Genomic DNA, 12,892 nt, shown 5'->3' with positions numbered 1-12,892 from the left:
GCCAAGAGTGCCTGGGTAGAAAACCAAGAGTAGCACAGGGCTTGCTTAGCTTGTGTCTTCATCCCCAGCGCTGATCTTTTCTTGAACCTGGTTCTTAATCTGGGACTATCAGGTTATTTTCTCCAGCCTTTGCCTTGAATTGCACACAACATTTATGAGATGTCCCATATGGAATGAGCCCAGAAGAGTACAACGTAACACACTATCTGGAGTCAACAAGGTTCAATGCTACAGTCTACAAGCTAAGACTTGTATATGCTACATGAAACTACAGCAAGAGCCAGCTCTTTTCCTTCTCTGGAGCACAGTGAAGAGATTCTTTCCCTTGTAGGATTTCTAGCTTGATCTTTACAGAGTTTTCCCATGCCAAGTCATATAAAACACAATAAAGATTTGCTGCAGAGTTTGTGGCAAATTGTGCACATAAGTCACCCATCAGGTTGTAAGTATTTTTGTTAGTAATGTGGAGAATAACATGTAATTACAAGGTAGTCACATTCGTGATCATTAAAATAGAGTTCTATGTAATAGACGTGTTATGTTGTGATAATTTGTCACACTTTTGAGCATGCATCCATCTCTGAGTAAGCATGCCTGAAGATATTTTCTGTAAGACAGGTACATCGCAGCATTTAGAACAATAAAAAGGCTCTTAAATTCAGTACTTGTGCCTTTTTATGCATGAAATTGTACTGAGCTTCTTTTCCTTATATACATATAAGAAAGAGAGAGAGCACATTCACTAGAATGTTAAGTACTGCATTCACTAAAGTTAACTTAAGGAAATCAAAACTAGACAGCACTGGGGAAAAAAAATAATTTCAAATTCCGAGAATTTAAAATCAAAAGCAGATCCCTGTATTAGGATTCTGCTGGAAGAATTCAATGTGTGAGAACAGAACAAAGAAGCTCCTGCCTGAGAAAACAAGTGGCACAAAAGAAAAGGAGTATTTCATAAAATAATACTGTCACCCAGAAGCAGACTGTTACTAGAATCAAAAGAGTTCACTGCATATATTAAGGCACAGTCTAGATACTAACACACAAATGTCCACATTAAGCAGAAAGTAAAGGGCATGAGATAATGAAGTGAAGGTGGGCAGGTGAATCCCTAAGAAGCAGGAAAGAAACAGCAATCAACTGCAGCAAAAGCGCAACAGCGGAGTGAGGGGTGGGTGGAAGACTGGCCTTTACCCTGAATCCCAACAAAAGAGAGAGAACATAAATGAGAGGAAATAAACCTTCCAGGTGTCCTGCAGGGATGTCATTGATTCAAAGCATCATTTGGTTTTCACATAACTCAGCTCACAAGCAAGCAAGATGGCTTAAATGAAAACGTAGTGTGGCTACTAGGAAGGAGCATCAGGGAAAAAGTTGGTTTTTACATTCCCTCTGTATATATTTATTTCTGTCAGAAGGAACCCTAGTCATTTTCTTGGCATCTCAGGGTGACCTGAAAAGTTATTCTTCAAGCTGTTTTCCTTTCCTGTATCAGAACTCTTCCTCCATTCCATATTATTCAGGGTTTCTGTTGTGTTTAGAGATTGTCATTTGAAGAGTTTCTAAGCAGCACATGGATTGCCACACTGGGAGAGGTTACTTTCAACACCCTTGTGCACAGCTGTGAGACTCAGTGGATGCATTTATCCACTTTATATATGCCTCAGTACGGTGGCACAGCTGGCAGTATTTTCCTATTTAGGTGGCAGCAAAGGTGCTTTAAGATATGAGCCACAGCATCATGTTGTTAATTGCCCCACTGCCTGCTTGAAAAGTAGAAGTCTTTTTTGTCTTGACTTTGGAGCAAAGAAAGGAACTATAAAGTTTCAGTGGTGCAAGCAACCCAGTTGTTTCCTCAGAAATGTACAAATCTTGATCAGGAAAACAAACATTTCAAACAATGCACCCAGGTAATAAGCTCAGGCTATTTGGCAAGTTATAGCCATTCTTGGACAGTCAGAATCTTTCAAAAGCATGAGAAGTTTTGCTTTGTTAGGATTGCTGGTGTGCACATGTTGCAAAGCATCAAAAAGAAAGAGGTCTGGCATGGTTTCTTAGAGCTGGATTGCTTACATAAAAGGCTTATGAAATTAGATCCTTACTCCATAATCAAAAGACTCTTTACAATGATGTAAAACAAAATGCTTTCACAGAGTGTATAAGTCATTCTTGTATTTTATCTTTGTACCCCATCTCCTTTAATCTCATTGCATGATGTGGACGTCAGGTGAGTCCACAAGCCTGTCAGCTCTGCAAAGACACTACCTGAAAAGAAAAATAAAAGAAAAAAAAAAAAAGAGAAAAAAGAAAAAGAAACAAACAAGAAAACCATCTGTGATGACATACATGTCAGAAGTAGAAACTCTTGTAGAATTATTCCCTTCCTTTGACTATTTTCTTTGTTTCACAATGATTTCAGCACCATTTCTAAATGGTGATATAACATAGTACAGAAATATGATCTATACCTTTGATAGTTGAACTAACAAGGTTAGTTTACTATGTTTTATTAGCATACCTTCCAAAAGCATAGGGTAGACTAGATGTACAGCAGAATGCTGCTGATCATCATTAGATCAGCATCATTTAGAGTATCATTTGACATCCATTCAAATCTCTTACAGAAAGGTAGCAAATGATACGAAATACTAACCTGGAGTATTTGGTTTTGAGCTAATTAACAGAGGAACAGAAATCAGAGAAAAGTTCTGATTAGTAAAATCACAGGCCCTAATTTTTTCCTAAGAAATGACACATATTTAGAGGACTTTGGATCATCTTAGTTTGCATTTTACTGTGTTTTCTTACTCCTCACTCACCTTTGTAGGCTTCCCTCTTCTTTTGCATTATTCACAGTACTGCATAGCTCTCAAGGAAGCTGAAAGTGAGCGTATTTTAACAGTAAACTAGAAGAAGGATTTTAACCATCAAAAAACACTTGACCTTCTGAAATGAAATCACTTCAGCTGGAGTACTGAAAGTCCAGAACATACCAGTTTTCAAGGCATACCTTATGATGGTTCTACATAGTCTGTACACAGCAGTAGAGAGAGAGTTTTTCAGAAAACGTCTCGGGGTTCTCAGTTGACAGAGCATTCATTTTAGAGAATTTATGTTGTGCATTGTCCAAACATTTATTGTGTGGCTAGTCAGAATTAACACAGGTTTTAATGTTGTTGTTAATGTAGTTTAAAAAGAGATGGAGGTTTTTTTGAATCTTGTAAACTGTCAGAAAAAAACCTTCACATTTGGTCAAACAAAGCATTTCAGGCAGGTTTAGATAAGATGCAAGTTATTCAGATTTTTTTTTTTTTTTTTAAACTTTAGTTTACACCATAAGATGTACTTTATGGGCTTGTCATAGGCCCCTAGAGCTCCCCAGCTGCCTGCTTAGGGAGGACTTTTTGCACTGGTTTGTATTAAGTTTTTGTATTCCTCGTTGAATATGATGTGACAATAGTAGTGAAGCAGGGTCCTATAGGCGTATATTGTTATAAGTCCTGCTTCATACTCTTTATATTCTGAACTCTGAAAGCAGAGCAATTCTGAATGTTACAGCACGGACAGGGTGATCACATCCTAAACACTTCAGAAGCTTGTAACCATGATGCCAGCGGCTGTCAAGCGTATTTTTGACAGAAGTGTTAGATCTACTTTCTCTCCTCAATTACAATAAAAAATAATAGATGCACTGAGGGACATCCAGAGATTAAATTCAAATTCTGATGTTTACTTGAAACATCTCATTGCATTAACCATCTCATTTTGTTAGCTAACTTTGCCTAGTACCATTAAGTAACTGCGTTTTCTGTTCATCCATGGAATCGATGTTATTTGTTACTTACTTGACTATGAAGAAACATGTAATGAGTCTCCAGGGATATTTTATGAGAAGGGCATAGGTGAACTTAATCTTAGCAAGGTGATTTATATTGAACTATTTACCTTTGTTAATTTGGGGTAAATAAAGAAAAGAAACACGAATTTGGACATAGAAAACAGATTAACAAATCAAAGAACTAAATCTGCCTTTGCACCTGAAATATTTCTTCTCTTTATGCAGGTAAAAAGGTTCAGCCTGACTTAGTGAAGCTCAGATGTTATTGGTGAAACCTTTTGTTCTCAGCAACATCTGCAAATGCTAAGCTGTGAAATATCTTCCCTGTCCAGCCTCCTCTTACAAAACCAGCAGAAAAGCATGATTAATCAAGCATCAGCCTCTTTACACAGAACCCATTATCATCTTTAGGAATAATAGCTCCCCTAGAAGTGATTTTGTAAATAGTAATGCATGTTACTTGACACTGTCTCAGCAAATTTATTCCAAGCAACAGTAAGCCAACTAAGCATTGTAGGCATCAATAAGTAATCCAAGAACAAGGACAAATAAAAAATATACAAATAACAAACGATTCTTATAGCAAGTTTTAATATACCATCACTGCTTAATCTGAAAGGCTACTGAGTTTAACTTGGGATATTTGAATTTCAAAATTCAGTAAGAAATCTGTTTTAGGTACTAGAAATCTATCAAGTAGGAATCAAAAAAGTATGGTTGCTTTCTTTTTAATTGGATACCCTGAAAGTAAATGCTCAATCTGCATGCTTTGAACCAGTTCTCCAGAGGGCATCTTTGTGCAAAACCTCAGGAAGACACTTAGCTTTACATCTTTAACAGGTCTGGGATGTGAATGCCAGGAAGAATAAGACTTCATAATAGAAATATCTGCAAGTTTTTGTAGTATTTTAGTTCCCCTAAAAATGGGTAAAGAAGACAGGCTGTTTATTGTAAGGCTCTTACTATTCTCAAATGCAGCATCAATCAGAACATCAGCAGCCCTTCTGGTATTTTGTCATTCCCCAAAACACTAGTTGAAAGACTGGATGTCATCTGCAACTTGGGCTGAACTGCAAAGCAATGTCCAGTTTGCTATGTCTGACTTTATGAAATCTGAAAAAGAATCCTGATTAGGTCTGGAATTCAATGGCATCTTCCCTTTCAATAAGAAACCATTGAATTTAAATATGAATCTTTTGTGTTGCTCATTTTTGTCTTTTCAAAGTAGGCCTTATGGTTGTTGGGTTTGTGTTTCTTTATTGAAGATTTAGCTTTTTAGATTTTATTCCTTTTCATATGGCTGGAAAGACTTTAGCTAATTATTTTTGAAAGAAGCTTTTCTGCTTCACCTCTTTTAGATAGAGTTTTTAGCAAAGAAAAGAATGTAAAAATAAAGCAAATAGTGGGGATTCAATCTGACTGGTTTGTATAAGAGGCCAGGAAAGCCAGAAATATTCAAATCTGTAGCCGTTCCTCCCCTGTAAACGTAGCTGAAAACCACTGCAAAATAAAGAAAAAGAATAAAAAAAAAAAAAAAAGAAAAAGAGGAGAAAAAAAAGGAATGAGTGTTGGGAAATCTATTAATCTATTTTAAGAGAAGAGATTGGTTAACGTTGAAGACTCATCATAACAAAAGCTGAATTGAAATTATGCCACTCAGGTTCCATTGGGAATTTTGCTCCAGCCAATCAACCTCAAAGACTCGTTTTACTCTCTAAATATCTAGATACAGGAACATTTAATCTCATCGTGCATTGGTGGGATGCATCTATAGCTGTCAGCTATGACTGTAATGTAACTTAGACCTGCCTTGGGTTCATGCCAGCTAGCTCAGGTGTTGGTAACAATCCAGCTGAGAGAATAGGGCTAGACATTCAGTTCTTTCATGGTATCGCAGCTGATATTGACTGCCACGATACTGCAGCAATCCCACTTCTGGTATTATGATTACACAGATAAAGCTAATTTGACTGTATTGCAGCAAACAGATTACAGGATTGCAGATCTATTTGGGAGAATGAACAAATCCAGGAACAAACATGTATGGACATATCCCAGGTATGTAAGGGTACCATACATGTGTAGTTTGTAGAGTCAGGGATCTCCATTAATCTCCCTTGTGCCAGTTATTTCAGTTTTGATCTTGTTCTTGCTGAAAAATTGGAAGGCTTGTTGCTGACTGCAATGAGCAAAATGTAAAAATAAGTTTTAAGGGGTTAAAAATGGCAAGAAACATTTTCCTTGGTAATCTGTGTGCCCTGGTCACAGCACAGCAGCATTGGGAGAGTTGTTTCTATTGCCTTCTGGTGGGATCATTTATGAAGCTGAAGTCAATGAAGCCATCTGGACAGCTCTTCACAGGGCAGAGGTAGCACCCTTCTCCAAAGAAGAAAAGACCTGGGAAAGTCCCATTTCAATGACAGGTTTACTAATGCCCTTCCCACAATGGCAACATGCTAAAGAGAGAGCCAGGCAAAGCAAACAGAGAATGTTTGAATGCTTTTTTACCATCTAAACCAGGAGATATTAAAACTTTGGGTTGAACACAACTTCACATTTCAAATAGCCTACTCAGAGGCAACAACAAGGTCATTTCAATAAACTGGGAAAGTCATTACTATCTTAGCACCAAGGTATTTGCCTAGCAATTCAGGAGGCAAGCTTAAAGTACTGATTATTTGGAACTAGTTGAAATAGTGCCTTTTTTATTACCTCCATGACAGGACTTCCTCTTCTGCACAGGCAGCTTTGTCAGTCCCCCTCTAACAGAGCTTTTCTTCCAGCTCTGCAGCAACCCATCTGCCAGGGTTATTATTCTTTTGTCACAAATGAAATAACATTTCATTCCAAGGCACAGCAACGGATAACTATTTTTTAAAGCTAGCTCCTCATTTTTAATTACAATACATTTCCTAACCTAACACTCTAGAAAGGCTGCAAGAGTAATGAAAGATAATGCAGCTCTATATGCAGAGTGTAAATAAGCATTATTCATTCAGTCTTAAGGAGCAAACAGAAGTCCAAAACATTACCTTGAGAAAAAAACAATGACTCTTTTTAATAAATATGTATCTTCTTCAGCAAGATATACTATGTTTATTAGAAAATCACAGTTCTCATGTAAAAAGGATATCCAGCAGTTCTTTTCATTCCACACTATGTCTGTGTTATAGCCTCATAGGAAAATACTGGAATAATTTAATGGTGGGAGGTTTTTTTCTTGTTTTTGTTTTTCATATTATGTACTTATCTTCCAAAAATAGTATAATGGTAAGTCAAAATAACATCATACACCACTATCTGGAACATAAAATTACAGTATTTGAAAGCTGTGACTAAAACTATTTGCTACCTGCTGCAATCTGAAGAAAATATCACAAAAATGATCCAGTTACAGAAGACCATCACACAGAATCTATTCCAGGGATGGGCAGTTTAGAAATGCACATGTCTGGGAGGAATAAAAGAGCTATCCCTCCTATTGGGAATCTAGAGGAAGAAAAAATAGGAACAGCTATTTCACTGAATAAGTTTGAACAAGCAATCTATGTGAAACATACATTTGTTTCACCACCATGTAGACTGCAGTGGAAGTCACATCAGGTCCTTTTCCACTCTGGCTGCTTGCTCATATGTAACCTGTCCTGCACGGACACCTTACAGACACAAAGCCTTCTACCAAGGAACAGTGCAGCTGTCTGTAACAATGCCCTCATGACAAAGCAAGCTTTTACGCATTTAAAAATACTTTTCTTGTACATTTAAGATTTTGTCAGTTAGAATCACAGTCACACGTGAGTCATAATCGCAAGTTTGGTTCCAGACTTGGTCCCCTACTGTCAACGCTGCCTCTGCTTCCTGCGCTGTGGCTTCCCTTTCTGGCAGCAATAGGAAATTGTGACTTTTTCCAATGGGATCCAACCTAGAGAAGCAGAAGGTTTCCTTTATTGCTTTCCATTCCCTGCATCTTTAAATTCCCTCAACGAATAACCCTGTGGCTTTACTGCCAGTTTTCCCACTTCTGCCTGCATAGATGCTTTAGACACTGTTTCTAATTGTCTCCTTGAACATAACTGAAAGATGTAATTAGGTGTTTGTCTCTGAGCCATAGCTGTGCAGGCTGTGTGTATCCTAGCGCATATCCTGGCAGGAGCAGTCTCCCATAGACAGTCTGTGTTATTAGTCAAATTATAACTCTTTACTATCATCTGGTTAAAACAGAGGTTAACTGACCCACACACCTATATTGATTAACTCCCAAAAGTGAGCACAGATGACAGAAAAAAAAAAAAAAGTTTGCAGTATACTGGCAAAAAAAGAAAAGCCCTGGTTAGATTAAAAATGCATTTCTTCAAACTTTGTACACAAACAGCCAACTACTATACACTAACCGTATTTCCAGTTTGAATTTGACATAGAGAACTTTTAAGTTCTCAAAACAATTTCATAAACTTTCTAACTTCAAAAACCTCAGCTGAGACATGTCCTTTGGGCAGGATGAGAGAGAACCAGCGTGACCTAATATTTTCTGCAGAAGTAATTCTGCCTGGTGTTATATGCTGCTCAAGCACTGTCCTCATTAGACAGCTGGAAATATAGGTTCAGATCCCAGCTATACATCAACCACCTGAGTAGGCAGATTCTTCAGTTCAATGAAAAATGAATAGTGACCTGCAAAGGTACCTTTCAGTGATTTTTCTCTGTGACGACAGCCTCAAAGCAAAGAGCCATAGGTACTTCAGTGCTGGCAAAGGAAGGTATAAAATATGTTTCCCTTGCAAATAAAAACAACCTTTAGTGAGCCAGTCATCTTTAGCAGGTAATTTATAACAGTTAAAATATTGATCTTAAATATTTTGCAATGTCTTCAGTATTTCTAGATCAACTGGGGTAAATCTTGATGTCAGAAAAATAGAGACCATCTTTGCTAGGATCTGTATTTCTTCTTCATCTCACATACCACGGTGACCAAGAATGGCACTGTTGATTCATCCCCATGTGGGGATGTGTTCTTTCACCCTATATTCCAAGAAATATCTATATGCACACAAATCCCACTCTTTGTGTGAGCAGGGCACATACTACGTATTACAGTTTTTTCTTTGTTAGATGACAACAAATATATTACAGCTTTGTGCAACATTGTGATATCTAGTACATGTGAAAATTGTGTTTTAATATACTGGTCTTGAACATTATATTGCAACTCAAAATTTTAAACAGAGCTTAATCAGGCAATAAGATTTGTATCTCTGTGCTCTCCCTTATGAACCCTTCTGCAATCCCTGTTTTATTACATTAGTTGAACTCATTTTTTTTAATATACTTATGGTAGGACAGGATTTCCCCACTTTAAAGGCAAAATAAGACCAAGAAATAGAGCGAGACACAAGGAATCAGGTTATTAAAGTGTTTGCATTTGCAAAGAGAGAAGCCCAGTGGGGATTTTCATGAGTGCTCAAGAAACTTTTTAAATTCCCAGTGGACTTAAATCTATTTCCCTAGGTACATCTCTGCAGGGACTGATCTAAGCTCTTTCTTCCCTCAGGCCAGCCAGACATGAGGCTGCTGGAGGTCAGAAGCCAGGCAGCTACACTAAGCACAGCGCTCTGCCCCTGCTGAGAGCTAGGGCATATTTACTCAGTCCCAGCCTTAAGTCTAGCCCTGTGAGACAGATTGTTGTGGCAGCTTGGGGTACAGCATGTGCCTGGGACTGTCTGAACCCTTTGGGTAAAGGCTACCTAAATTCTTGTCACTCACCCATCCTCTGATACTGAACTCAGCAAGTGAACTGCAGAAAACCTACTGAGAAATTTCTGTAGACTTTAACATGTGGAGAGTAACTTGACCCTCTAGTCTTCTATGTCTAACTAGTTGCATGATCTTAATATGCGACTGTTTTAATGTAACATTTTAGTGATCAGTTTGAAAAAACAGAGGTGCATTTTGTAAAATTCAAACTCATGTTCAGGCCGTTCTTGTGTATGTTGCCTCCTGACTTAGGTGAACTCTCTTACTAACCAAGTCATTGGTACAGCACAGCTGACTGCAGGAAATGACTAATTTGTTTTACTTGACTCTAAGTAGCTTGGGGCAAGACCTTTTTTTTTTTAAAAAAAAAAAAAAATCTGCACAGATTCTGCTGCTGAAATTTCCTTGTGGGCAATGCGGTAAGTTCTTTGACATTATGATCCAACCTCTTGAACTTCTCTGCTCAGCCCTTTCTTTGTCACGTTGGGAATACCTACAGCTAAACAGACCAAGAAGCCTCTCCCTTAAGAGCTGGGTTACCCTTCAATTGGTTGGTGGCACTGAAGATTGCAAATGTGGAGAGCTGTTCTCCTATGGGAGTTTATTCTGTGAAAGAAAGGTTACCCATGGTAAATTCAAGTGACAGAGAAGTAGCCCTATGTACACATGCACAAAAAGACAGTCTTTGACAAAATACAGCTCCATTAAAAAAGAGAAAAAGAGAGAAAGAGAGAAAAAAAAAAGGCTTTTAAAATTATTGAGTACTCTGTGTGGAGATAAAGTTGTTAACTTTCTGGAGAATTTTTTGACAAAGAAGATGTTTTGGTATTGTCTATGCACTATATCCCTTAGAGACTCTCATGCTAAAAAGTAAGCATGACAAGCAGTGGAACTTCTGTGTGTGTGTGCTGATGAAGTCTTTGGGGATTCAAAATACAGAATCATATCAAAAGTGCTGAGAGCATCCCATGAGGTGGTGGTCAGAGAACCAGGAGGTTTCTCAGCACTTTGTTACTTCCCCTGAGTTTTTCCCTACACCGCACTGTTTTGCTAAAAGCCCATCCTATTAAGCTCAGAGATTATATACATACAGAGAGATCCCTTTGCATTGAGTGAGAAAGTTGGGGAATCTCCTTGAATTTGCAATAGCACAAACCCAAATTAGTGTCTGAAACTGGTACTCTGTAAGTCCTAGCTTCTTTTGACTCTAAAGAATAATATGGTCTTTCAGCCTTCAAAGATCCCCAATTTTCAAGAAAATAAGACAAATTTAAAACCATCATTTTACCATTTGTACAAGCTGAACTGTGATGTTTCTTCAAAACCTTTGATGCCATCTGCCACTGATAGCTATGAAACTCCATACTATTATATCTACATAGTAATACTCAGAACAGTATTTTGGCAATGAATTTATCTAGAAGTCCAGTCCTCTACTCAATACTCATCTCTCCTTCCTCTTTCCCTGCACATATGGATAGATACACCACTTTATTTATTATTTTTTTTGTTTCTTACAGATGAAAACCAACTCACATTTCAGTTTAAACAGAAGAACAGTATGTGAAGTTATTTTGTCTCAGCATGCATCAGTTTCTGTAGTCATCCAGTCAGCACTGATGTTTTCAATTCCTTACTGTTATTGAAAAGAAGAGACCATATCCAAACGATCACAGGTTGGTCCCTTTTCAAGGAATTTTATATTTTCATGTCTTGAAAATAGATTGCAGTTGACGCTGGGCATCCACAGCCACATATGTGCCTATGAAAGGGATGTCACAGAGAGAGATGAGTCAATAAGACTCACTGCTGACCTGCAGCTGATTTCTATGAGATCAAGGCTCTTCGAAAACTTTTTACTAACAACTTTAGAACTCTATAAAGGCCACCTGAAAAACAAAGCAGAATAAAAGCCCAGCAGAATTCTCAGTGGGGAGAGAGCTTTGGGAGTACAAGAAACCTTTACTGGAAATTATCAGTGTGAACAGTCACTGGTTGTTAAGGTTGCAGTTTGGCCTTAAGCTGATTTAATGCCTGCCTTCTGCTGAATGGGATGGCCTCAAGGTAAATGACTCACCCTGCAGCCTCACAAAAAGGGAAGGTGTATGGGGAATATAGAGGAGGGGGGAGACGACTTCTGATTTGGTAGCAGCTAGCTTGACTTAACACCTTGTTAATCTAAAGCACACATTGTCTCTGGGAGTAAGGGCACAAGCAAGGCACAGAAATGCCTTCAGAAATAAAATGGCAAGCTTGCACAGTCTCTCAGAGAAGCATAGTGTAGTTTCTGAATTGTCATCTCTTGCAGTGTTTCTCAGGTTTCAAAATATTTTGTACTTTCCTTTAAAGTGTGGGATTCAGAATCATACCTGTCATAATTTTTAAACTAAAATTTACATCTTCTACATTGATTAGATCCCTCCAGCCCTATACCAGTAATTTCTGATAGCTCAGAAAACTGAAAGACAGCACAAATTGAATCCATTTTAGAATATTTTTAAGCACCCCCTTACATCCCCCAAATATTGCTGTTCGACAGTTTGATTTTCAGATTATTTTACAAATCATTTTTTGTACGGCTCAAACCACAACAAGGACATGGAAAGAGAGATTCAAAATAATAGATGTTGGACCAAAAAAAGGCAAGCAGCATACCTACGTCAGATCGTCTGGATGAAGAACCAAGGCAGTGAACTGAACTGACCTTTCTATTATACAAGAGACCAATGTGAACCTCATTAGCAGAGTTCCTAATTCTGGTGCCCTTTCTAATTATCCATGCTGCTTCCTCTGGAGCAGACAGGTCTGAGAAAACATTCCAACAGCACTCCAGTCTTACAGAGACAGGATAAAAGTCTTTTCTCTTGAACCCTCTTACTCGGTATTAATCTTCAGTAGAAACCAAGCATGTTGGCTGATTTGAAGAGCTTCATGATAAATCAGTCATTACAGCCTAAAGACCAGTGGTTGAGAGGTGACCTTTATTTTCTTCTCACATTATTTTTAATTGATGCAACTACATTGACTCTCAGTAGCTACTCCTGGCACGCTACAGTGCAACTGAGCAAAAATAGTCTCTTTGTTTTTTTTCTTAGACGAGTAATAACATTTTTTGGGAGTTTGGTTAGAACCTCTGTGAGGTCAGACTCTTTGGTCTCAATATCATGAGAGTAAACTTGAGACAGCCTTGCAATGCCTCCAGCTGGCCGCTCTTCAGAAGATGTTTTACTCCAGGCAGCTGAGGAGGCTGCTTTGTCAAGCAACAATAAACTTAAAAACAGACAAACAAACAGTGGAAAAGGT

General features: G+C 38.0%; 1 long non-coding RNA gene across 1 annotated transcript in view; it reads right to left on the bottom strand.

Annotated features, from left to right (window-relative positions):
* Positions 1 to 2,019: 2,019 nt before the first annotated feature.
* Positions 2,020 to 12,892, bottom strand: part of LOC137864176 (uncharacterized) — a 68,060-nt gene continuing 57,187 nt past the window's right edge. Inside the window, exons 3-4 of the long non-coding RNA XR_011101356.1 lie at positions 2,820 to 2,878; positions 2,020 to 2,265 (exon numbers count right to left, since the gene is read on the bottom strand). This is a non-coding gene — a long non-coding RNA (uncharacterized lncRNA). The remainder of the gene's footprint in view (positions 2,266 to 2,819; positions 2,879 to 12,892) is intronic.

This window comes from Anas acuta, chromosome 14, assembly GCF_963932015.1.
Source record: "Anas acuta chromosome 14, bAnaAcu1.1, whole genome shotgun sequence".
NCBI classification, from domain to species: domain Eukaryota; kingdom Metazoa; phylum Chordata; class Aves; order Anseriformes; family Anatidae; genus Anas; species Anas acuta.
Note: the sequence above shows the minus strand (reverse complement) of the source record. Positions and strands in the feature narration are given on the sequence as shown.